The 25,813-nt window shown below is 42.0% G+C and overlaps 1 protein-coding gene across 1 annotated transcript in view; it reads right to left on the bottom strand.

The window, feature by feature from the left end:
* Positions 1–25,813, bottom strand: part of GLIS3 (GLIS family zinc finger 3) — a 517,803-nt gene that overhangs the window by 84,784 nt on the left and 407,206 nt on the right. The window lies entirely within an intron of this gene.

The raw sequence follows: 25,813 nt of genomic DNA, 5'->3' as shown, positions 1-25,813 counted from the left end.
TACTGTGATCACACTATGTAAAGACCAAAGGCGTCGCTCTTTACACTGCCGGCAAGGTGAAGGCATATACAGATATAGAATATCAGTTTTCTTAAAGAAGCACTCAGATGAACTGATTTCCCCTAAATATTTGTATATGTGTTTGTACTGTAGTGTCAGTATGGTAATATAAACCAAAAAAACTGACCGGCACATCCAAAACAAGAAATAGGTGTGTACAGGTGCTTACTAGGAGCAGCTACCTCCATATACAACTAACAAGTAAAGTAGCACATGAAATATATGAAATTTGAATAGCATTACTGCTGTAGAAAATAGAAATAACGTAGGTAGCTGCTCCTAGTAAGTACCTGTACACATCTATTTCTTGTTTTGGATGTGCCGGTCCCTCTGACTGAGCACTCCGCTATGCCACAGGCGGTTTTAATTGCAGCAGGATCTTGCCTTCCCACACACATGCAGACTTTGGTCTCTTAGAGAGGTATTCACATTGATAGGGTCCTGGTAATGAGAAATGCCTTATCGCTTCTACCAGGTACACATGAATTGGCCAATTTATGCGCTAAGATTTCTCATTTATTTCTATTTTCTACAGCAGTAATGCTATTCAAATTTCATATATTTCATGTTCGCATACTTAGCGTTGCAGAGTGCTACTTTATTTGTTAGTTGTATATGGAGTTAGCTGCTCCTAGTAAGCACCTGTACACACCTATTTCTTGTTTTGGAAGTGACGGTCAGTCTTTTTTGTTTATATGTATAGGCTTTCTGATTGACCACTCTGCCTCTAAGCCACAGGTGGTTTTAATTGAAGCAGGATCTTGCTTTCCCACACACAAGCAGACTTTGGTCTCTTAGAGAGGAGTTCACATTGGCAGGGTCCTGGTATCGAGAAACGACTTACCTCCTTACTTAGCGTTGCAGAGTAAGGTAATATAGTCACCTACTGCCATCTTCTCCAGGATTTAGCGCCGTTCCACTCCTCTTCTGAGTGACTGCTCTTCCCACTCTCCAGATCACTCTATGCATGAGCCGGAAGTCTCTTTTACAATGTACAGTCATGGCCAAAAGTTTTGAGAATGACACCAAAATTATATTTTCACATGATCTGCTGGCCTTTGGTTTTTATTAGTGTTTGTCTGATGTTTATATCACATACAGAAATATAATTGCAATCATATTATGAGTACCAATAGGTTATATTGACAGTTAGAATGAGTTAATGCAGCAAGTCAATATTTGCAGTGTTGCCCCTTCTTCTTCAAGACCTCTGTAATTCTCCCTGGCATGCTCTCAATCAACTTTTGGACCAAATCCTGACTGATACCAGTCCATTCTTGCATAATCAATGCTTGCATTTTTGCCAGAATTTGTTGGTTTTTGTTTGTCCACCCGTCTCTTGATGATTGACCACAAGTTCTCAATGGGATTAAGATCTGGGGAGTTTCCAGGCCATGGACCCAAAATCTCTATGTTTTGTTCCATGAGCCATTTACTTATCACCTTTGCTTTATGGCAAGGTGCTCCATCATGCTGGAAAAGGCATTGTTGGGCGCCAAACTGCTCTTGGACGGTTGGGAGAAGTTGCTCTTGGAGGACATTCTGGTACCATTCTTTATTCATGGCTGTGTTTTTAGGCAAGACTGTGAGTGAGCCGATTCCCTTGGCTGAGAAGCAACCCCACATATGAATGATTTCAGGATGCTTTACAGTTGGCATGAGACAAGACTGGTGGTAGTGCTCACCTCTTCTTCTCCGAATAAGCTGTTTTCCAGATGTCCCAAACAATCGAAAAGGGCATACATCAGAGAAAATGACTTTGCCCCAGTCCTCAGCAGTCCACTCCCTGTACCTTTTGCAGAATATCAGTCGGTCCCTGATGTTTTTTCTGGAGAGAAGTGGCTTCTTTGCTGCCCTCCTTGAAACCAGCCCTTGCTCAAAGAGTCTCTGCCTCACAGTGCGTGCAGAAGCACTCACACCAGCCTGCTGCCGTTCCTGAGCAAGCTCGGCACTGCTGGTAGTCCGATCCCACAGCTGAAACAGTTTTAAGATACGGTCCTGGCGCTTGCTGGTCTTTCTTGGGAGCCCTGGAGCCTTTTTGACAACATTGGAAGCTCTCTCCTTGAAGTTCTTGATGATGCGATAGATTGTTGACTGAGGTGCAATCTTTGTAGCTGCGATAATCTTCCCTGTTAGGCCATTTTTGTGCAGTGCAATGATGGCTGCACGTGTTTCTTTAGAGATAACCATGGTTAACTGAAGAGAAACAATGATACCAAGAACCAGCCTCCTTTTAAAGTGTCCAGTGATGTCATTCTTACTTAATCATGACTGATTGATCGCCAGCCCTGTCCTCATCAACACCCACACCTGTGTTAATGGATCAATCACTAAAACGATGTTAGCTGCTCCTTTTAAGGCAGGACTGCAATGATGTTGAAATGTGTTTTGGGGGTTAAAGTTCATTTTCTGGGCAAATATTGACTTTGAAAGAACAGTAATTGCTGTTAACCTGATCACTCTTTGACAATCAGGAATGCAAATTGCCATTACAAAAAATGAAGCAGTAAACTTTGGAAAAATTACTATTTGTCTCATTCTCAATACTTTTGGCCATGACTGTAAGTCTATGGAGCCTCGTTCTGACGCTTCCGGGTCATGCAAAGGGCAGCATGACCTGGAGAGTCGGAAGAGCAGTGACGTCACTGAGAAGAGGAGCAGAAGGGTGCTGGATCCTCGAGAAGGTGAGAATATTGACACACTCACACTACAGTACATACACATATACACATGTCTAGGGGGGAAAAAAATTAATAGTAGGGCTTCTTTAATATCTATTGATAGAAAAAGGATTCCATGGACGTTTTCAAGTGGATTCACAATAATATTAATTTATGTCATCAAATTGTACATTATATACCAGCTTCCAATCAAGTGCAGTAAGCATTTGTATCTTTGGCTATACATATTTATTTAAGGGCTATGCTGAACATTTATGGCATGCTGGTAATAAGATGACTATTTTACATAGCTAGATATATAAAATAATGGCAAGATCTATTTTTTCCATAGAGTAATAGAGATTGAAATTTAAAGAACTGCATAACCCAGGTTTACTTTACTCATTCTCCCGAGATGTAAACTTTCACATCTGGCTTTGTAGCTTACTCATCCTTATAGATGTGGCTGAGTCTAACTTGGCACTAAAAAGATCATGCTCCTTCAGAGTTACGACATTAGTTTCCTTGGGAATTACACTTGGAATGTCCCAGCTTACTTGTGTGTAATAAGGAGTACATTCTTAATATTACAGACATCCAATTTCCAGGAATTTCCCACAACAGTTGTATTTGTGGGTTATGTGTTACTTTGTGATCTGTATTAGTTGGATAAGGGATTTTACACATAGAATCGTATTCTATGTTCATTAAATGTATCACATAAAATAATATGGTAAAAAATACAGTATGCTAAACACATTAATATTGGCTGTACTACTGTACTAGCAATTAACCATTAAACACTTTGAGATGTCCTAACCTGTTTTTATTTTAAATTGTTATAAGTATGGTTTTATTCATCAAAGCTGGACTCCATAGCCAGGCTTGGTGCTAGCCTCTCCACTTTGCAAAGTCAAGATGCTCCCTGGTTTTGACCTTTTAAATTTACAGGGATCTGGACTACAATGCAGGGTTCCCTAGGTTGTATCTGCGACTAGTTTCTGACCAGTGGTCACCAGTGGTTACTGACCACAAGCTGAGAGTAACACCAAAACTAGCTGGGTCAGAAACAGGGAGTCAGGGACAAGGACAAAATTGGATCCAAACGCATAGTTAGGTATAGTTAGATCAGAGTCCAAGAGGTCAATCAGAATCAAAGGCAGAGAGGTGTCATGCAGTCCAAGGATTAAACCAGTGAGGGCATCCAGGGATTAAATGAGAGGATAGTTAGGATGTCACCCAGGTCTGAATACAAAAGCGCATCAGGGTAGTATCCAAAAATTATACAATAGCTGGTACAAGAGACAGAACACGTCAAACATAGGGTACCATCTATTGGCCACCAATCCCACTGACCTATGATAATCAATCCTGTCTGCTGACTAGCTCTTGCAATTGGTTAGTCAGCCAAAGTGCCTTATTGGTCCTCAGAGGTTTAAATCATGCTTGTCTCTGTAAGAATCACAGCTGGAACTAAAATGGTGGTGTCTGGCAAAATGACTGGCACTGAAGCAAGGGCAGGTAAGGTGGTGACAACACTGAAGACCTGCGCACTCCATACTGCAAGCTTGGTGACCCAACTTGTTTTATTATTATACTACGGAACTATTGAGATGAGCTGTGTATCCGTGACTTTTAACAATCATTTAGGACAAATCATCGTCTTGGTATCGGTGGTTTCTCATCGGAATGCATGTATACCTACTGAGATGTCTCAGTGTGCTATTAAAATGCACAGTTCAATGACAAATGCAGCACTGTTATATATATAGAAATCACACAATTATTTTAAATTGCATATATTCAGTTCTATGTAAGCTAGAAAGTAAAACTGTGACCACAAATTCCCAATGATAACAGGATGATTAAAAAATGTGTATTATAGCTCCAGAGTAAAGGATAACTCTACTGCAACTATTCAGTAAATTCTGAACAACTGCTTGGGATAATTTTGCTGAAAGCCACGGCAAGGCTTTATTTCACCAGAGGCAAAGGTTTAGATTGCGGCCCTAGCCCAAGATCTAAACACTCTGACCAAGGTAAATTGGCTTGATAGCACCAAGTAGTACTCAGAATTTCAGCTGCCCCCACTTGGGTACATCCAAAACCATAGAAAGTCTGGTGTATAGGTTAAGCTCAGATGCTGCTTCTGTGACCATAATACCTTACTAGCATACTAAAATCCTGTGGATTAAACCATTCTTTAAATTATTCCCAATGCAGTCATTATAAAGGAATCTGTAGCAGCCTTAGAAGGCATTCTGTAGATTACAAGAGCTGTACTTAGACCCAGTTAAGCTCCCCAACCACAGGTTAATTGGCGGCTCTAATTGCTTCTTCATTGTCTTCTTCTTTTAAATTGATAATGTTACAAATTACATTAAACAGATGTTTCCAATTTCAGAAAAATCTTAGATACAATAGTAAAGTATTTCTCCGTAGATCAAACAGATTTACCATTCTCACTTTAAGTGCTACCACATTGAAAAGTTCTGAAACCTAATACAAAGCAGAGTAAAACAAGAGATGATTACACACGGCTCAGTAGCTCTCTTCTACCACCTCTTGATCTAAGTAGTATGGAGTGAGGGATTTCCACATTGACAAGCCATGTTCATTTGTGAACATGTAGTGACGCTAATCTAAAACTTCTGACTGAACACAGAATAATGCGGAATCACTTATATATAATATTGAAGCAGCAAAAAAATCAAACTCAAGCAAGCCACAAAAATTGACAAAACATTGCACAACTTCAACAAATATGACCAGGTGATTTATTAAAGCAGTTCTATGCTTTTTGTATGAGGTTCATATAACAGAACAATGGAGGCAGTGCCACACTGACCCATGGCTGGTCCCCCAGACTTTCAAATATTTTGGCCCCCACTTCACCACTTCAATCTTTCACCCCAATACAGCTAATAGTCTGACTCTTGCATAGTCCTATACACCATAGGTCATAACTACACCACATTCCAAATTATTATGCAAATGCTATTTTTCTCTGATTTTCCTAGATGACTGATGCAAATAAGTCAGTATAATGTTCAAATCATTAACTGTTAGAGTATAAATTAAATATTATTGGACAAACCTCCTAATGATAACAGTATTGTTTTCATAATTTAAAATGTCAAAACCCATTCTTCCAAATTACCGTATATACTCGAATATAAGCCGAGGCACTTAATTTTACCACAAAAAAATTGGAAAAACTTATTGACTTCAATATAAGCCTAGGGTGGCAAATGCAGCAGCTACTGGTAAATTTCCCCATCCTGTTAAGCATTGCCCACTCATCACCAATCCTGGTATGCATGGCCCCCTCATCCCCATCCTGGTATGCATGGTCCCCTCATCCCCAATCCTGGTATGCATGGCCCCCTCATCATCAATCCTGGTATGCATGGCCCCCTCATCACCAATCCTGATATGCATAGCCCCCTCATCACAAATCCTGGTATGCATGGCCCCCTCATCCCAATCCTGGTATGCATGCCCCCCTCATTCCCAATCCTGGTATGCATGGCCCCCTCATCCCCAATGGCCCCCTCATCCCCAATCCTGGTATGATTTCCCCCCCTCATCCCAATCCTGGTATGCATGGCCGCCTCATCCCAATCCTGGTATGCATGGCCCCCTCATACCCAATCCTGGTATGCACGGCCCCCTCATCCTAATCCTGGTATGCATTTCACTCCTCATCCCCAATCCTGGTATGTATGGCCCCCCATCACCAATCATGGTATGCATGGCCCTCATCCCCACTCATGGTATGCATTGCCCCCTCATCCCAATCCTGGTATGCATGGCCCCCTCATCCCCAATCCTGGTATGCAAGGCCCCCTCATTCCCAATCCTGGTATGCATGGCCCCCTCATCCCCAATCCTGGTATGATTTCCCCCCTCATCCCAATCCTGGTATGCATGGCCGCCTCATCCCAATCCTGGTATGCATAGCCCCCTCATCCCCAATCCTGGTATGATTTCCCCCCTCATCCCAATCCTGGTATGCATGGCCGCCTCACCCCAATCCTGGTATGCATAGCCCCCTCATCCCCAATCCTGGTATGATTTCCCCCCTCATCCCAATCCTGGTATGCATGGCCGCCTCATCCCAATCCTGGTATGCATGGCCCTCTCATACCCAATCCTGGTATGCATGGCCCCCTCATCCTAATCCTGGTATGAATTTCACTCCTCATCCCCAATCCTGGTATGCATGGCCCCCTTATCACCATTCCTGGTATACATGGCCCCCTCATCATCAATCCTGGTAAACATGGCCCCCTCATCCCCAATCCTGGTGTACATGGCCCCCCATCACTGCACACATGAAAAAAATAAACACTTCTACTCACCTTCCTTCCCTCTGCTACAGCGCTGCATCCTGTTCTGCCAGCAGCTGATCTCAGGATCTGAGCAGCGCATGATGTCCCTGCCATGCTCCCTCAGACACTGAGGTGAGCTGTGGGGATATTCACTCCTCTCCATGTTGGGACTATGGGTGTGGAGAGGAGTGAATATTCATTTTCTTTAATAGCGTGCACTGTCAATCGCATCCGCCAGCTTCCTGGCTAATGAGAGTGGAGAAGAGTGAATATTCATACTCTCTAATAGCGGGCACATAGGATCGCTGAGCTGCAGCAGGAAGCCGGCGGCTGTGGCTGACATTGCGCAATATTAAAGAAAATGAATATTCACTGCTCTCCACTCCCATGGGCATGGAGAAGAGTGAATATTCATTCCCTGTAGCAGCAGGCACACGTGGTAGCTGCAGCAGCCAGCTACTGCCTGTGCACCGCTCATGCACCGCCGCAACCCATCACCTTCCACAGCCGGAATGTAAGTATAAACTCGAGTGTAAGCAGAGGGGGGCTTTTTCAGCATAAAAAAATGTGCTGAAAAAGTCGGCTTATACACGAGTATATACGCTATTATGTACAACAAAGTTTCCAAACATTTTATAGGTTGTAAAGAACTGAAAATGGCCATTTGTTGAATTTTCAGCATTAAGAGGTCACAAAAAAAATCTTAACTTACTAAGTTACGTGATAACATAGGATCCCTTCTTTGATATCACCTTCACAATTCTTGCAACCATAGAACTTGTGAGTGTTTGGATAGTTTCTGCTTGAATTTCTTTGCAGGTCGTCAGAATAGCCTCCCAGAGCTGCTGTTTGGATGTGAACTGCCTCCCAGCCTTATAGATCTTTTGCTTAAAGATACTCCTACATGTTCTCAATAGGGTTGAGGTCAGGGGAGGATGGTGACCACATCATGAGTTTCACTCCTTTTATGCCCATAGTAGCCAATGACCCAGAGATATTCTTTGCAGAATGAAATTGTGCAGTGTTATGCATGAAGATGATTTTGCTACGGATGGCACGGTTCTTCTTCTTGTACCATGGAAGAAAGTGGTCCGTCAGAAACTCTATATACTTCTCTGAGGTCATTTTCACACATTGAGGGACCCTAAAGGGTCCTACCAGATTTCTCCCTATGATTTCAGCCCAAAATATGACGCCTCCACCTCCTTGTTGACATCGCAGCCTTGTTGGGACATGGTGGCCATCCACTGCTTCATCCATCTGGACCATTCAGTGTTGCTCATCAGTAAACAAGACTTTTTCAAAAAATTAGTCTTCATATACGTTTGGGTCACCTGCAACCGTTTCAGCTTGTGAGCAATGTAAAAAGGTGGTTGAATAGTATGTTGATGCACAACTGCAAGCCTCTGGTGGATCCTACACCTTGAGGTTCACGGGACTCCAGAGGCACCAGCAGCTTCAAATACCTTGCTGCTTTGCAATGGTATTTTAGCAGCTGCTCTCTTAATCTGATGAATTTGTCTAGCAGAAACCTTCCTCATATGCTTTTATCTACACAAGTCCGTCTGTGCTCTGTATCAGCGACACAATCCTGAGACTAGTGTGCTGTTTGTCCATTATGGTACATATGTACAATTACGGCAACGGCGCAAAATGCCTTTAACCATTGGAACCTTAGAGACTGAATAGATGGGACTGAAGGAAGTTATTTTTCTACACATGACTACATGTTAAGAAAGGGAAGTGATTTTTTTTACAAGGGACTTCACTGAATTTGTTGAATGGGTTTCAGGGAGTGTATTGATGCATTTATTTTCCATGGAACTCTATATTTGGGGGAACAAAAGGAATGGATTTGAATATGGAAAAAGGGATGGTTTTGGATATGGAACTGTATATTAGAGATGACTGATTATGGTAAGAGAGGTTCATTACATGGTTGTGTATGCTGGAGGGGGCAGAAGGGAAAGGAGTGATTATTTATATGTAGGAATGCCTGTTGGAAAGAAGTTAAAGGGAGGAGAGTCATGTTTTTTCTAGTCACTTCACTAAGCATTCAAAACTACACTTATTTATGGATTTTATGTTGGATCATTTGTATTTCAACATAAGCTGGGTATGGTTGAAGAAGAGCAAGGCAAAAAATATATCTGCAGTCGTTAGAAAAATTGTTATGGCAGTCTGGGCAAGATAGAGAAAAAAAAGGAGGATCTCTACAATCAGAGAAGTATTGTGACATGCAGAAGTAGTGCTTTTGCAGAGTGTGACATGCAGAAGTAGTGCTGGTGCTTTAAAAGCATCCAGCAACTAGAGGGGTTAACACAGTCACAGGAGAAGGGGAGTGTTTTAGCAGAGCCCCAGGGGGATGGTGGGGAAGTTGTTTACTGTCTGGCTGGAGCCGAAGAGACAGGTAGTGTGTGTTTTCTGTATCTCAAAGAAGCACCCCTAAAAGTGAAAAGAATTCAAGTCAGGAGTGAAGCTAAGCACATGGTCTATGGTCACCTTGAGTAACGGTTCCCCCAGGATTCCAAAGAATTCATGTAACCTGTCTCGCTCCTATCTGAACCTAGCGGCATACGTGTAACATTGGTAGCGCGTACGGAGAATCCTGAGCGGGAATTAGCATGTAGAGGGAGAAGAGGAAAAGTGTCTGGAAAAACACAGAACAGCACCTCAACTCAACTCTGCTAGACCAGTTGAAGGGAACCAGCCCTAGAGAAAAACTCACTAGCAGCAATGGATGTGGAAATACAAATGGACAGAATTAGTGAGCTGCTTCTTCGGTTAATAACCTGTGAAGAATTGAGAACAGTAGCAGAACATATAAGGATGTCAGTAGAACAGATTTCCAAAGCACTGTTAGCTGCCATTAATGCAGGCAACTGTTAGCTGCCATTAATGCAAAAATGGATGAGCTGGGGGAGAAAGAAGCTGAAGACGTCATGGGGACATTCCTCCAGGAACTATCACAGTTTCAAACCAGGTTGAAGTTGGAGGATGGAGGGGCGGCACCAATTACCAAAATCAGGAATCTCCGTCCACAGACTGAACTACAGGAATTGAAAGAACAATTTAAAGCCCTAACAACAGCCCTGCAGGAATTGACCAAAACTTCTGAACAGGTGATAGACTCAGACAGGACCTTTAACCTGCTCGGGTTAGATAAATCAGGGAGACGGTCCTCTCTAACACCACAAATCACCATAAGGAAAGAATTCAAGATTCTGGGACAGATTGGAGAGAGCGAACAGAAGTTAAAGAAAGGCTCTGCTTCTAAAATCACCAAAATCAGTCAGCTGAAGTTGGAGACCCCCGGTGGCCAGTCCGAAGATCATCATAGAGACCCTCCAGTGCCACCTCCGAGAGGGAAGCTTAAATCACCAACAAAAGAGAGGCCTGCCAGCGCTGACTGGGAGGAAGTAATAGGAGAACTGCGAGCCGAGATGATTGAGGTGAAAAAGTTGATTCGTTCAAGGCCAGAACCTGTATCCCTCAGGCCCAGGAGTGGGTTCCAAAACAGAAGATACCCAGCTTGTGAAGCGTGCCGTTCATCAAATCAGAGTATGGTATGTGTCCACTGTCTAAGATGTGGTGAGGAAGGACATTATGCCAAGGAGTGCCAATGGTCATGGTCCTTTGAGTTAAAAGACCGGAGGTTGCCAGTGCGGGGCGACTGGTAACTGTGACACGGAGGAGGCCCCAGAAGCAATTTCAAATCTCACCAAACCCCAGAACGGCGCATGAGGTAAAACGGCTGCGTCAGTACTATCCCGAAGTGTGTTCCCGTCTACAACAGCTGCAAGGGAGACAAAGGCATTAGTTACTTAATGCCCAGTGCGGAGGTCAAAAGATGTACTCCTGGGAGGAGGATTCCTCAGTCAGTAAAGATAGCCTCATCAGCCTAATCGGTGAAAGGTGCTTTATACAATTCCAGCTAGATGGACTCCTGGTAAAAGCACTGTGGAACACAGGAGCCCAAGCGAGCCTTTTAAATGAAGAGTGGAGAAGGCGCTACCTGCCACACACTTGCCTTCGGTCACTAAAAGAACTCTTAGGACCAGTGGAACTCCACGGCAAAGCCGTCAACCAGACCGAAATCCCTTTCATAGGATGGGTGGAAGTGACTTTCCAACTCAGGGCCATGAAGAACAGCAACACCATTGAGCTCTTGGTACCTTTTCTCATGACCGGTGATCAGAACATGGCAGAGGATCCTATCCTGGGTTATAATGTAATCAGTGAGGTCATCACAAAACACAAGTCAGGGACACTGGTGGTGGATGCAATTGCAAAATCGCTTGCCATACCCAATGCCGTGGCGGAAAATGTGATTCATAGAGTAAAAAAAGCACAGAATACAATGGACCTAAAAGAAGTCAAGGTAGACTGGTGCCCACCCATCATTCCTGCAAACCAAATGGTGGGGGAGAGGTGTGGAGTCTGGGTAGAACCGTGAAGAAAAGTACAGAAAAGACTGTTCGTGCCAAAAGACTCCTCAAAACTTCCGGAAGGCCTAGTTCAAGGTGAGACTGTGCTTACGATTCATACTGGTGGGTTTGCTCGAGTGACAATACCGGTGATGAATATTACGAGACATGAAATTAGACTGGATCCAAAGACTGTGTTAGGTCACATCGAAACCGTTAAAACAGTATATCTAGCCAGTGTGAGACCTGCCCAGGGGTCTACAGTGAATTCAGTCTCCCTACAAAGGAACAGGAGTTGCCCAGGGGAAGAAATTGCACGACCGACCTCGGAGTCCTGGGATCCCCCAGTAGCCCTGGAACACTTGTGTGCTGAAGATCTAGCGGTAGAAAAACAGATGCTGAGAGAAGAGTGTCATGCGTTCTCCAAAGATGACTCTGATATAGGCTGTATCCCATTGTTGCAGTTGAAAATCAATTTGAAAGACACGGCCCCAGTAACCAGAAGTTACATACCTATGCCAAAACCATTACACTGTGAAGTGAAAGAGTATTTACAAGATCTCATCAACAGAGGTTGGGTCCAAAAGTCGAAGTCATCTTATTCCTCTCCTATTGTCTGTGTTAGGAAGAAGGACGGTATGTTGAGACTCTGTTGTGATTACCGGGAACTAAACCGAAAGTCAGTACCTGATCGACACCCGATACCAAAGATCCAAGATATGCTGGATAGCCTATCAGGAAGCAGCTGGTTCTCTGTCCTTGATCAGGGTAAGGCATACCACCAATGGTTTGTCGAAGAGTCCAGTAGACCCTTGACAGCATTCATCACACCATGATTACATGAGTGGATCCGCATACCGTTTGGGCTCAGTTCAGCTCCAGCAGAATTCCAGAGGAGCATGGAGACATGTTTAGAAGGATTGAGGGACGATATCTGCCAGCTGTACTTGGATGACAATGTGGTACACAGCAAAACCTTCCGGGAGCACGTTGAACATGTGAGGACCGTATTACAATGGTATCAAGAACATGGAGTTAAGTTGACCCCAAAGAAGTGTGAACTGTTCAAAAGACAAGTCCGATTTCTAGGGAAAATTGTGTCCGGAGAAGGATATACCATGGATCCAGCAGAAATCGCTCCGGTACTGGCCTTAAAAGACAAGCAGCCCTCTACCGTCGGGGAGTTGAGGCAGATATTAGGATTCCTTTCCTACTATCGTACATACGTTCGGAATTTCTCCAGGATTGCCGCCCCACTATACCTCCTCTTGGGGGCGACGACAGAGACAACAACACCCACGGAGAAAAAGAAGAACGCGAGTAAGACCGCGCTTAAAATAAACAACGCCGTTTCGTCCCAAGAGCCCATTCTCTGGACAGCAGACCACCAGGAGGTATTGAAAGAACTAGTAGACTACCTGGTAAAACCACCCATCTTGGGATATCCTGATTTCAATTTACCATTTGATCTTCATTGTGACGCTTCTCAAGTTGGACTGGGAGCTGCCCTGTATCAGCATGAAGATGGAGAAATGAGTGTCATCGGTTACGGTTCTAGAACGTTGACAGCCGCCGAGAAGAATTACCATCTACATTCTAGAAAATTGGAGCTCCTGGCATTGAAATGGGCTATCTGTGAATGTTTTAGAGATTATCTTTACTACAGCAAAGAGTTTGAGGTATCCACTGACAACAACCCTTTGACCTATGTCCTTACTACAGCCAAACTGAATGCAATGGGTCAGAGATGGGTTGCTGAACTAGCTGACTTCAATTTCAGCATCAAGTACAGGCCAGGAAAATGCAATGCAGATGCTGACGGATTGTCAAGAATGCCACTAGAGCCTGAGGAGTTCATGCAAGAATGCTCGGAGGAAGTCAGTCTGGAAGCAATTGAGAGCACCACCCAAGCAGTATAAGCTTATCAGGAGAAAGACACACCACCGTGGTGTCCGTTGACGGTGGAAACCACCATAAAAGCGAGAGAACAAGATTACCCCCGGTCTATTCAACAACTACCAAAAGGGAAAATCCATAGAGCACAATGGGAAGATCAGATAAATGGTAGAATACTACTTTATGTGGACCAAAATCAGTTTCCAAGTAAACGGGAGAGAGACAATGAGTCACCAGCAGTATCTGTTTTAATTAAAGAATGTACAAAGCTCTACCTCAGTGAAGAAGGTATCCTGTATTGTAAAGGAGGAAAAAACCGGCAGTTGGTACTACCCAGAGTATTCTGTAGGTTGGTCTTCAAAGAACTCCATGAAAACATGGGACACCTGGGAGTGGAAAGGACAACAAATTTGATCCATGAAAGTTTCTTCTGTCCGTACATGCAGAGAGATATTGAGAGGTACGTGACCAGGGAGTGTGGGTGTCTGAAAGATAAACGTCCCAACACATCAACCCGGGCACCTATGGGCAACATCCAAACTACGTATCCGTTTGACATGGTCTCAATAGACTTTCTACATCTCAAGACGTGCAAGGGTGGTTACGAATACATCTTGATGGTGATGGACCATTTTACTCGATTAGCTCAAGCATATGCCACCACCAATAAATCGGGTCGGACAGCGGCAGAGAAGATCTTCAATGATTTTGCTTTGAAGTTTGGGTTCCCTACGAGTTTACACCACGACCAAGGAAGAGAATTTGAAAACCAGCTCTTTGCCAAGCTAGGAAATTACTTTAGAATTCAGAGATCCCACACAACACCCTATCACCCAGAGGGTAATGGACAAGTGAAACGTTTTAACCAGACATTATTGTAGATGTTGCGCACTTTAACAGCTGACGAGAAGAAAGACTGGAAGAGTTCTCTATAAAAAGTGGTACATGCCTATAACTGTACAAAGAGTGATGCGACGGGTTACTCACCCTTTTTCCTATTGTATGGACAATCGCCAAGACTGCCAATCGAAATCATGTTCGATACTCCGGTGTCAGAGACTTACAGAATGTATCCGGAGTACGTTCAGAAATGGAAGGAACGGATCGCAGAGGCATACAACATAGCATCCAAAGTGGTTACGCAAGGACAGAGCAAGAGTAAGGAGTACTATGATCGAAAATATTACGGAGCAGAATTGGCACCGTGATGCCGGGTGCTAGTCAAGAACGTACGTGAGAAAGGCGGTCCAGGAAAACTTTGTTCATACTGGGAAGACGAGGTACAGTGGTGGCCAAAAGTATTGGCACCCCTGCAATTCTGTCAGATAATACTCATTTTCTTCCTGAAAATGATTGCAATCACAAATTCTTTGGTATTATTATCTTCATTTAATTTGTCTTCAATGAAAAAACACAAAAAGAATTGTCCTAAAGCCAAATTGGATACAATTCCACACCAAACCTAAAAAAGGGGCTGGACAAAAGTATTGGCACTGTTTGAAAAATCATGTGATGCTTCTCTAATTCGTGTAATTAACAGCACCTGTAACTTACCTGTGGCACCTAACAGGTGTTGGCAATAACTAAATCACACTTGCAGCCAGTTAACATGGATTAAAGTTGACTCAACCTCTGTCCTGTGTCCTTGTGAGTACCACATTGAGCTTGGAGAAAAGAAAGAAGACCAAAGAACTGTCTGAGGACTTGAGAAACAAAATTGTGAGGAAGCATGAGCAATCTCAAGGCTACAAGTCCATCTCCAAAGACCTGAATGTTCCTGTGTCTTCCGTGCGCAGTGTCATCAAGATGTTTAAAGCCCATGGCACTGTGGCTAACCTCCCTAGATGTGGACGGAAAAGAAAAATTGACGAGAGATTTCAACGCAAGATTGTGCGGATGGTGGATAAAGAACCTCGACTAACATCCAAACAAGTTCAAGCTGCCCTGCAGTCCAAGGGTACAACAGTGTCAACCCGTACTATCCGTCGGCGTCTGAATGAAAAGGGACTGTCTGGTAGCATACCTAGGAAGACCCCACTTCTTACCCCGAGACATAAAAAAGCCAGGCTGTAGTTTGCCAAAACTTACCTGAGAAAGCCTAAAACGTTTTGGAAGAATGTTTTCTGGTAAGATGAGACAAAAGTAGAGCTTTTTGGCAAAAAGCATCAACATAGAATGTACAAGAAAAAAAAGAGGCATTCAAAGAAAAGAACACGGTCCCTACAGTCAAACATGGCGGAGGTTCCCTGATGTTTGGGGTTGCTTTGCTGCCTCTGGCACTGGACTGCTTGACCGTGTGCATGGCATTATGAAGTCTGAAGACTACCAACAAATTTTGCAGCATAATGTAGGGCCCAGTGTGAGAAAGCTGGGTCTCCCTCAGAGGTCATGGGTCTTCCAGCAGGACAATGACCTTAAAACACACTTCCAAAAGCACTATAAAATGGTTTGAGAGAAAGCACTGGAGACTTCTAAGGTGGCCAGCAATGAGTCCAGACCTGAATCCCATAGAACACCTGTGGAGAGATCTCAAAATGGCAGTTTGAAAAAGGCACCCTTCAAATATCAGGGACCTGGAGCAGTTTGCCAAAGAAGAATGGTCTACAATTCCAGCAGAGCATTGTAAGAAACTCATTGATGGTTACCGGAAGCGGTTGTTCGCAGTTATTTTGGCTAAAGGTTGTGCAACCAAGTATTAGGCTGAGGGTGCCAATACTTTTGTCTGGCCCATTTTTGGAGTTTTGTGTGAAATGATCAATGATTTGATTTTAGCTTCATTCTCTTTTGTGTTTTTTCCTTGCAAGCAAATTAAATGAAGATGATAATACCAAAGAATTTGTGATTGCAATCATTTTCAGGAAGAAACTGAGTATTATCTGACAGAATTGCAAGGGTGCCAATACTTTTGGCCACCACTGTATATGTGGTCGTAAGGAGGAAAGCTGATGACAGCCCAGTGTATGAAATCCGATTGGAAACGGGAGACAAGAAATCCAGAATAGTCCATCGGAATTTACTACTACCCTGTGATTATCTCCCACCACAACAAGACTTCCCAGAAGTAGACCTGTTATGATCTGCAACAAGTACTAAGGAAAGATAAGAGAAAGCTGTCCCTACAGTAAGACTAAGCTGAATCCCTGCGATGTAGCGGGCAGCCTGTTCCTAGTGAACAGACCCACCTTAGTCCTTGGCTATTCTGAATGAAGACCTATAGCATAAGGGGAGGGGTCGCTAAAAGAAGTAAGGACTGGGACAAAAATGGGACACCTCCTAAACAGAGAAGTTGTTACAGAACACAAAAAGACAAACTGACAAAAAGGTACTAGAGGTCCCAGAAAGACCAAGCGAACTGACAGAGGAATGCACAGAAGCACCTGGCTAGAGAAACAGTCAAACACTGAAGTCCAGCACAGCGAAAAGGGCGGAGCTGGAATATAAAGGCCGATGGTCACGTGACCGCAAAACACAAGATGGAAAAAAACAAACAGGAGGGTTCTAACAGACCGACATCGTCCGAGATCGACTAGGGACCACCACAGACTGAAGCTCTGGAGGTGGATAGTGACCTTGAAAGTTCCGATGAAGAAGAGCACACCATCGTATTTCATGGACCGGTAAGGAGAGGGATGTACCATCCTCAGGAGAGTGAATTAAGTCCTGAGGCTCCAGAGTTTGTACCAAGGAGCACAGATGAAGTTCAATTCAGATCTGATGATCGAACACCGGCCCCTGAAGAGAACGATCGACATTCAGGAGGAGCGGAATTAGCAGACCATGCGGAAACAAGCGACTCAGAAGTACAGGAATTTACAGAGGCAGCTTCAAGATCATCTGAGGAAGCACGGGAAATGAGTGCGGCGGAAGAAACTTCTGTGACCGAAGAACCCGTGGTCTCTGAGGAACAACCCACCAGGAGGATATTGACTCGAGAAGTGAGGAGGCAAGTGATGCTAATGTATGAGACACTTGGTGAACCGAGTCAAGTGCCAAGGACTGTCAACTGGAATCAGGTACCTCTGACTGCGGACCAGGCAAGCCCACTTGAATGGTATTCACCACCACGAGGCAGTATGGAAGATGTTGCCTACTGGAATGATTTGTTTTCATGCTTTGATTTTCCTTAAAAGGCTTTGTAGAAACAAAGAACTGTTAAAGCATAGAGAGAGAGAGCTGTTTGAAGACGTACGAAAAGCTACAGCTGAAAAGATGCTGATTTTTTTAATTGTGTTGTTTATTTTTTACAGGCATCATACAAGAAAAAGGTCGTAAGATTAGGTTGTTATCAATGTTTATGAACGTTATATCAATTTCACAATGCCAATTTGTATATAAAGTTATCCATCTTTCACCACTGTCTCAGAATTGGTCAGATTGACCAATTAAGGCGAATGTCGAGGACGACATTCAAAAAAGAGGGAAGAGTATGACATGAAGAAGTAGTGCTTTTGCAGAGTGAGACATGCAGAAGTAGTGCTGGTGCTTTAAAAGCATCCAGCAACTAGAGGGGTTAACACAGTCACAGGAGAAGAGGAGTGTTTTAGCAGAGCCCCAGAAGGATGGTGGGGAAGTTGTTTACTCTCTGGCTGGAGCTGAAGAGAAAAGTGGTGTGTGTTTTCTGTATCTCACAGAAGTGCCCCTGCAAGTGAAAAGGATTCAAGTCAGGAGTGAAGCTAAGCACATGGTCTATGGTCACCCTGAGCAACGGTTCTCCCAGGATTCCAAAGAATTCATGTAACCTGTCTCGCCCCTATCTGAACCTAGCAGTGTGCCAGTAACAGTATGCGAGTGGATTTATTAAATAAAGTTGTCACCTCTGCTCATATGCCTTTTTAAATAAACACTTGTATTCCTCTTGAGATAACAATTTTAAGAAAACATTGTCATAAGCCTCCTGGAGAATATTTAAATATGACCTGAATTACAAGTAGACTTTTTTTGTGAAGCATCTAACTATGGAATTACCAGTGATGAACAAAAATGTATATTAACCGGTTCCCGACTGCCCACTGTAGATAAACGTCGGCGCTTGCTGGGCTCTGTGCAGCGCCGACGTTTAAAAACGGTGGGTGGTCTCGCAGCGCTCAGGACCCCTAGGGTCCTGCAAGCGCTGCGATTCCGGTGCAGAGCGTTAGCTCTGACAGGGAACATCATCGGGACCTGATTAGATCAGGTCCCAGTGATGTTAACCCTTAGCTGTCTTCTATATGCTGTGATCTATAGTGATCGCGGCATATAGGAGACAGCAGGAGGAGAGGGGGTCGTCAACTTACCTCTCCGAAGACCTCCGAGTCCTTCCAGGACCTGGGGTTTCTATGGCAGCTGGAGGTCACATGACCGCCTCCAGCTCTGCCATATATGGTGTCCTGTCTGGCTCAGCTGCAGCTGTAGCCAGACAGGAGACTCTGACTGAAACAGTCAGGGAAGATCTCATGTAATGTAATATATGTCTATTACATTACATGAGATCAGAGATCAGAAAAATAAAAATTAATGTCCCATACAGGGACTAAGAAAAAATGTGAAAAAAAGTAAAAAAAAAGTTTTTAAACTATTAATAAAAAAATCACAAAATAAATAAAAATAAATAAATAAAATATTAAACCAATAAATCCGTATATTTTTACAAAACCAAAAAAAGTACACATATTTGGTATCGCCGCGTCCGAAACAACCCGAGCTATAAAACTGTCACACTAATTAACTCCTTCTGTGCACACCGTAATAAAAATAAATAAAAAACGGAGCAAAAAAATATGCTTTTTCATCATATTGCCAAACAAAAAGTGGAAAAAAATGCGATCAAAAAACAAAATAGAAATAAAAATGGTACCACTGAAAACGTCATCTTGTTACGCAAAAAAAAAGCTGCCATACAGCTCCATCAGCCGAAAAATAAAAAAGTTATAGCGCTCAGAATAAAGCAATGCAAAAAAAATATTTTTTTCTATAAAATAGTTTTATTGTGTAAAAGCGCCAAAACATAAAAAAATACAGTAAGTGTAGTATCGCTGTAAACGTACTGACCCGAAGAATAACGCTGCCTGATCACTTTTACCACACGCAGAACGGCATAAAAAAAAACTCAAAAAACAATTCCTGAATTGTTTGTTTTTGTTAATTTTACCTCCCAAAAAACAGAATAGAAAGCGATCAAAAAATGTCATGTCCCCAAAAATGGTACCAATAAAAATGTCAACTCGTCCCGCAAAAAACAAGCCGTCACATGACTCTGTCGGCCGAAATATGGAAAAATTATAGCTCTCAAAATATGGTGATGCAAAAACTAGATTTTGCAAAAAAAGCGTCTTTTAGTGTGTGACAGCTGTCAGTCATAAAAACCCGATATCAATCTGGTATCTCTGTAATCACACCGACCCGAAGAATAAAGTAATCTAATCAGTTATATCACACTAGGAACGGCGTAAAAAATAAATAAAACCAATTCTTCACCTGCTACTGATTTGTTTATTATGTCCCCAAAGATCCCAGTAAGGCTCTGCCCACATTTATCCTGTGCTCTGCGCTGAGCACTTACACCAGAGTTTCCGTGTAAATCTCTGAAATACATGATTCAGCCGGAACCCATGACGGAAGATTCCCTGTAATGAGGCAGATATAGGCCACTGTGGACGCCGTCTAGCCTGGGATCCCACGGTGTCATTTGTTTTAGGCGTGCATAAAAGTGCGGTTGGCCACAGTTTTGTGCACTTCTGAAAAAAAGGACACCGCTACACAGAGGCCAGACGGTGTCCAGAGTAACTCTGCTGCCTCATTACAGTGAATGGATCCTGCAGGGGTTTCATCTGAATTACATCACTTGGAAATTTAGATGGAAACCCCGATGTAAGTGCTCAGCCTAGAGCGCCGGATAAATGTTACGTAAAATGTTCCCAATAAAAGCTTCAACTCAGTCCTCAAAAAAAGCTAGTCCCCACTCAGGTCCGTCATCTGTTAAAAATATAAGGGACTTCCAAGTTACTGGTAGCAGAAAGGCTCTGGAAAAGCAAAATGACCCTTGCCCCCAAAAGAAATTCAGAAAATGTTGTGCTCCCAAATCCAAATGCCTATTCTACAATAATTTGTTCTCCAATTGTCAAATAGCACTCCGTCCCCCCCAGATCTCACCGTATGGCTAAGCGGTACGATACAGCCACATATGGGGTATTGACACTTTTAGAAGAAATTGTGTGACACATTTCGGCACCATTTTTACCCATTGCCCTGTGTGAAAATGTAAAATCTGAGGGTAAAACATTTTTTTGTGGTAAAAATATAATTATGATTTTTTCACTGCCCAATGGTATAAATTTAAAAATTAAAAAATACTCACTACTTCCCTAGATGAATTCCTTGAGAGGTGTAGTTTACAAAATGGGGTCATTTGTGGAGGTTTCTGCTGTTTTGGCATGTCAGCGACTCTTCAAATGTGACATGGTGTCTGCTGCCTATCCCAGCCAACATAGCGCTCCTTTCTCTTCCGAACCCTGCCGTACACCAAAGCAGTGGTTTTCCCCCACATATGGGGTATCGGCGTACTCAGGAGAAATTGTACAACAAATTTCATGGTGCAATTTCTCCGGTTATCCTTATGATAATGCAAAATTAGGGGATGAAAAACATTTTTTATGGGAAAAATGTGAAAATTTTATTTTCACGGCTCAATATTATAAACTTCTGTGAAGCAGCTGGGGGTGCAAGGTGCTCACCACACATCTAGATAAGTTCCCTAAGGGGTCTAGTTTCCAAAATGGTGGCACTTGTGGGGGGTTTCCGCTGTTTAGACACATTAGGGGCTCCACAAATGTGACATGGCGTCCGCTAATTATTCAAACAAATTTTACATTCAAAAAGTCAAATGGCGCTCCTTCCCTTTCAAACCCTGCCGTGCGCCCAAACAGTGGTTTTCCCTCACATATGGGGTATTGGCGTGTTCAGGAGAAATTGCACAACAAACTTCATGGTGCAATTTATCCTGTTACCCTTATGATAATACAAAATTAGAGAATGAAAAAGATTTTTTGTGGGAAAAATGTGAAAATTTTATTTTTACAGCTCAATATTAAAAACTTCTGTGATGCACCTTGGGATTCAAGGTGCTCACCACACATCTAGATAAGTTCCCTAAGGGGTCTAGTTTCCAAAATGGTGTCACTTGTGGGGGGTTTCCACTGTTTAGGCACATCAGGAGCTCTCCAAACGCAACATGGCGTCTGCTAATTATTCAGACAAATTTTACATTCAAAAAGTCTAATGGCGCTCCTTCCCTTCCGAACCCTGCAGTGCGCCCAAACAGTGGTTTTCCCTCACATATGGGGTATCAGCACGCTCAAGAGAAATTGCACAAAAAAATTTGGGGTCCATTTTTTCCTGTTACCCCTGTGAAAATAAAAAAAATTGGGTCTAAAGTAACATTGTTGTGAAAAAAGTTAAATGTTAATTTTTTTTTCCACATTCCAAAAATTCCTGTGAAGCACCTGAAGGGTTAATAAAGTTCTTGAATGTGGTTTTGAGCACCTTGAGGGGTGCAGTTTTTAGAATGGTGTCACTTTTGGGTATTTTCTGTCATAAAGACCCCTCAAAGTGACTTCAAATATGATGTGGTCCCTAAAAAAATGTTTTTGTAAATTTTGTTGGAAAAATGAGAAATCGCTGGTCAACTTTTAACCCTTATAGCTCCCTAACAAAAAAAAATTTTGGTTCCAAAATTGTGCTGATGTAAAGTAGACATGTGGGAAATGTTATTTATTAACTATTTTGTGTGACATATCTCTCTGATTTAAGGGCATGAAAATTCAAAGTTTGAAAATTGCAAAATTTTCTAAATTTTCGCCAAATTTCCGATTTTTTCACAAATAAACGCAAGTTATATGGAAGAAATTTTACCACTATCATGAAGTACAATATGTCATGAAAAAACAGTCTCAGAATCAGGGGAATACGTTGAAGCGTTCCAGAGTAACTACCTCATAAAGTGACAGTGGTCAGAATTGAAAAAATTGGCCCGGTCACGAAGGCAAAAACAGGCTCTGGTGCGAAGTGGTTAAAGAAAACCTGTCCAAACCACGGACAGCATGAATGCATGGTTGCAGCGAAGTATATCATTCGTTGAAACTCTTCTTTGAAACACTTCAACATTTTAGAAAAAACATACTTTGAAGATTGAGTCAGAGACCATAACCAGACTTGTCTACAGATAGCTTGGGAGTAGGGAATAGTTGTGATTGCAGTCCTTTTGAGGACTAGATTACATCATTTCCTACAACTTTTATCAGGCAGGTCTGTGCTCTTAAGTAGATAGGTTGGGAGTAAAGACTAATTGTAATTGCAGACCTTTTGAGGGCTAGGTTACATCAGTTCCTATCACTTTTTGCCAGGCAGGTCTGTGCCAGTGCTGTGCAAGTTTTTTTCACAGCATTTGGCTAAATCTAGCAAAGCAAATCCTTTTTGGCCTCTTGCACTGTGTGTTAGTCAGTGGAGTAGCCTATCTGTGTTGCAAACTACATCACCTGTGTATAGAATAAAAAATTTTTTACTGCACCTAGTGAAGTAAAACCTTTTGGGCATAGCATCATTCTATTAGTCCATCTATACTAACCTCCACCAGGTTGCAAATTCAAAATAATTTTTATCTGCATCTAGCTCTGAAAAAAAATATTTCGGCTTGTAGCAGTGTGTGGGACTTGTTCTATTAATCCATCCATACTAACCTCCACCAGGTTGCAAATTCAATATAATTTTTATCTGCATCTAGCTCTGAAAAAATATTTTGGCTTGTAGCAGTGTGTGGGACTTGTTCTATTAGTCCATCTTTACTAACCTCCACCAGGTTGCAAATTCAATATAATTTTTATCTGCACCTAGCTCAGAAAAAATATTTGGGCTTCGGCTTGTAGCAGTGTGTGAGACTTGTTCTATTAGTCCATCTATACTAACCTCCACCAGGTTGCAAATTCAAAATCATTTTTATCTGCATCTAGCTCTGAAAATATATTTCGGCTTGTAGCAGTGTGTGGGACTTGTTCTATTAGTCCATCTATACTAACCTTCACCAGGTTGCAAATTCAATATAATTTTTATCTGCATCGAGCTCTGAAAAAATATTTCGGCTTCGGCTTGTAGCAGTGTGTGGGACTTGTTCTATTAGTCCATCTATACTAACCTCCACCAGGTTGCAAATTCAATATAATTTTTATCTGCATCTAGCTCTGAAAAAATATTTCGGCTTGTAGCAGTGTGTGGGACTTGTTCTATTAGTCCATCTACACTAACCTCCACCAGGTTGCAAATTCAAAATAATTTTTATCTGCATCTAGCTCTGAAAAAATATTTTGGCTTGTAGCAGTGTGTGGGACTTGTTCTATTAGTCCATCTATACTAACCTCCACCAGGTTGCAAATTCAATATAATTTTTATCTGCATCTAGCTCTGAAAAAATATTTCGGCTTGTAGCAGTGTGTGGGACTTGTTCTATTAGTCCATCTATACTAACCTCCACCAGGTTGCAAATTCAATATAATTTTTATCTGCATCTAGCTCTGAAAAAATATTTCGGCTTGTAGCAGTGTGTGGGACTTGTTCTTTTAGTCCATCTATACTAACCTCCACCAGGTTGCAAATTCAATATAATTTTTATCTGCATCTAGCTCTGACAAAATATTTCGGCTTGTAGCAGTGTGTGGGACTTGTTCTATTAGTCAATCTATACTAACCTCCACCAGGTTGCAAATTCAATATAATTTTTATCTGCATCTAGCTCTGAAAAAATATTTCGGCTTGTAGCAGTGTGTGGGACTTGTTCTTTTAGTCCATCTATACTAACCTCCACCAGGTTGCAAATTCAATATAATTTTTATCTGCATCTAGCTCTGAAAAAATATTTCGGCTTCGGCTTGTAGCAGTGTGTGGGACTTGTTCTATTAGTCCATCTATACTAACCTCCACCAGGTTGCAAATTCAATATAATTTTTATCTGCATCTAGCTCTGAAAAAATATTTTGGCTTGTAGCAGTGTGTGGGACTTGTTCTATTAGTCCATCTATACTAACCTCCACCAGGTTGCAAATTCAAAATAATTTTTATCTGCATCTAGCTCTGAAAAAATATTTCGGCTTGTAGCAGTGTGTGGGACTTGTTCTATTAGTCCATCTATACTAACCTCCACCACGTTGCAAATTCAATATAATTTTTATCTGCATCTAGCTCTAAAAAAATATTTTGGCTTGTAGCAGTGTGTGGGACTTGTTCTATTAGTCCATCTATACTGACCTCCATCAGGTTGCAAATTCAATATAATTTTTATCTTCATCTAGCTCTGAAAAAATATTTCGGCTTGTAGCAGTGTGTGGGACTTGTTCTATTAGTCAATCTATACTAACCTCCACCAGGTTGCAAATTCAATATAATTTTTATCTGCATCTAGCATTGAAAAAATATTTCGGCTTGTAGCAGTGTGTGGGACTAGTTCTATTAGTCCATCTATACTAACCTCCACCAGGTTGCAAATTCAATATAATTTTTATCTGCATCTAGCTCTGAAAAAATATTTCGGCTTGTAGCAGTGTGTGGGACTTGTTCTATTAGTCCATCTATACTAACTTCCACCAGGTTGCAAATTAAATATAATTTTTATCTGCATCTAGCTCTGAAAAAATATTTGGGCTTCAGCTTGTAGCAGTGTGTGGGACTTGTTCTATTAGTCCATCTATACTAACCTCCACCAGGTTGCAAATTCAAAATAATTTTTATCTGCATCTAGCTCTGAAAAAATATTTCGGCTTGTAGCAGTGTGTGGGACTTGTTCTTTTAGTCCATCTATACTAACCTCCACCAGGTTGCAAATTCAATATAATTTTTATCTGCATCTAGCTCTGACAAAATATTTCGGCTTGTAGCAGTGTGTGGGACTTGTTCTATTAGTCAATCTATACTAACCTCCACCAGGTTGCAAATTCAATATAATTTTTATCTGCATCTAGCTCTGAAAAAATATTTTGGCTTGTAGCAGTGTGTGGGACTTGTTCTATTAGTCCATCTATACTAACCTCCACCAGGTTGCAAATTCAATATCATTTTTATCTGCATCTAGCTCTGAAAAAATATTTTGGCTTGTAGCAGTGTGTGGGACTTGTTCTATTAGTCCATCTATACTAACCTCCACCAGGTTGCAAATTCAAAATAATTTTTATCTGCATCTAGCTCTGAAAAAATATTTCGGCTTGTAGCAGTGTGTGGGACTTGTTCTATTTGTCCATCTATACTAACCTCCACCAGGTTGCAAATTCAAAATAATTTTTATCTCCATCTAACTCTGAAAAAATATTTCGGCTTGTAGCAGTGCGTGGGACTTGTTCTATTAGTCCATCTATACTAACCTCCACCAGGTTGCAAGTTCAAAATAATTTTTATCTGAATCTAACCCAGCCAATACTTTTGG

The sequence above is a fragment of the Phyllobates terribilis genome, unplaced genomic scaffold (genome assembly GCF_046119375.1).
Source record: "Phyllobates terribilis strain yellow unplaced genomic scaffold, ASM4611937v1 Scaffold_1__5_contigs__length_1240528914, whole genome shotgun sequence".
NCBI classification, from domain to species: domain Eukaryota; kingdom Metazoa; phylum Chordata; class Amphibia; order Anura; family Dendrobatidae; genus Phyllobates; species Phyllobates terribilis.
Note: the sequence above shows the minus strand (reverse complement) of the source record. Positions and strands in the feature narration are given on the sequence as shown.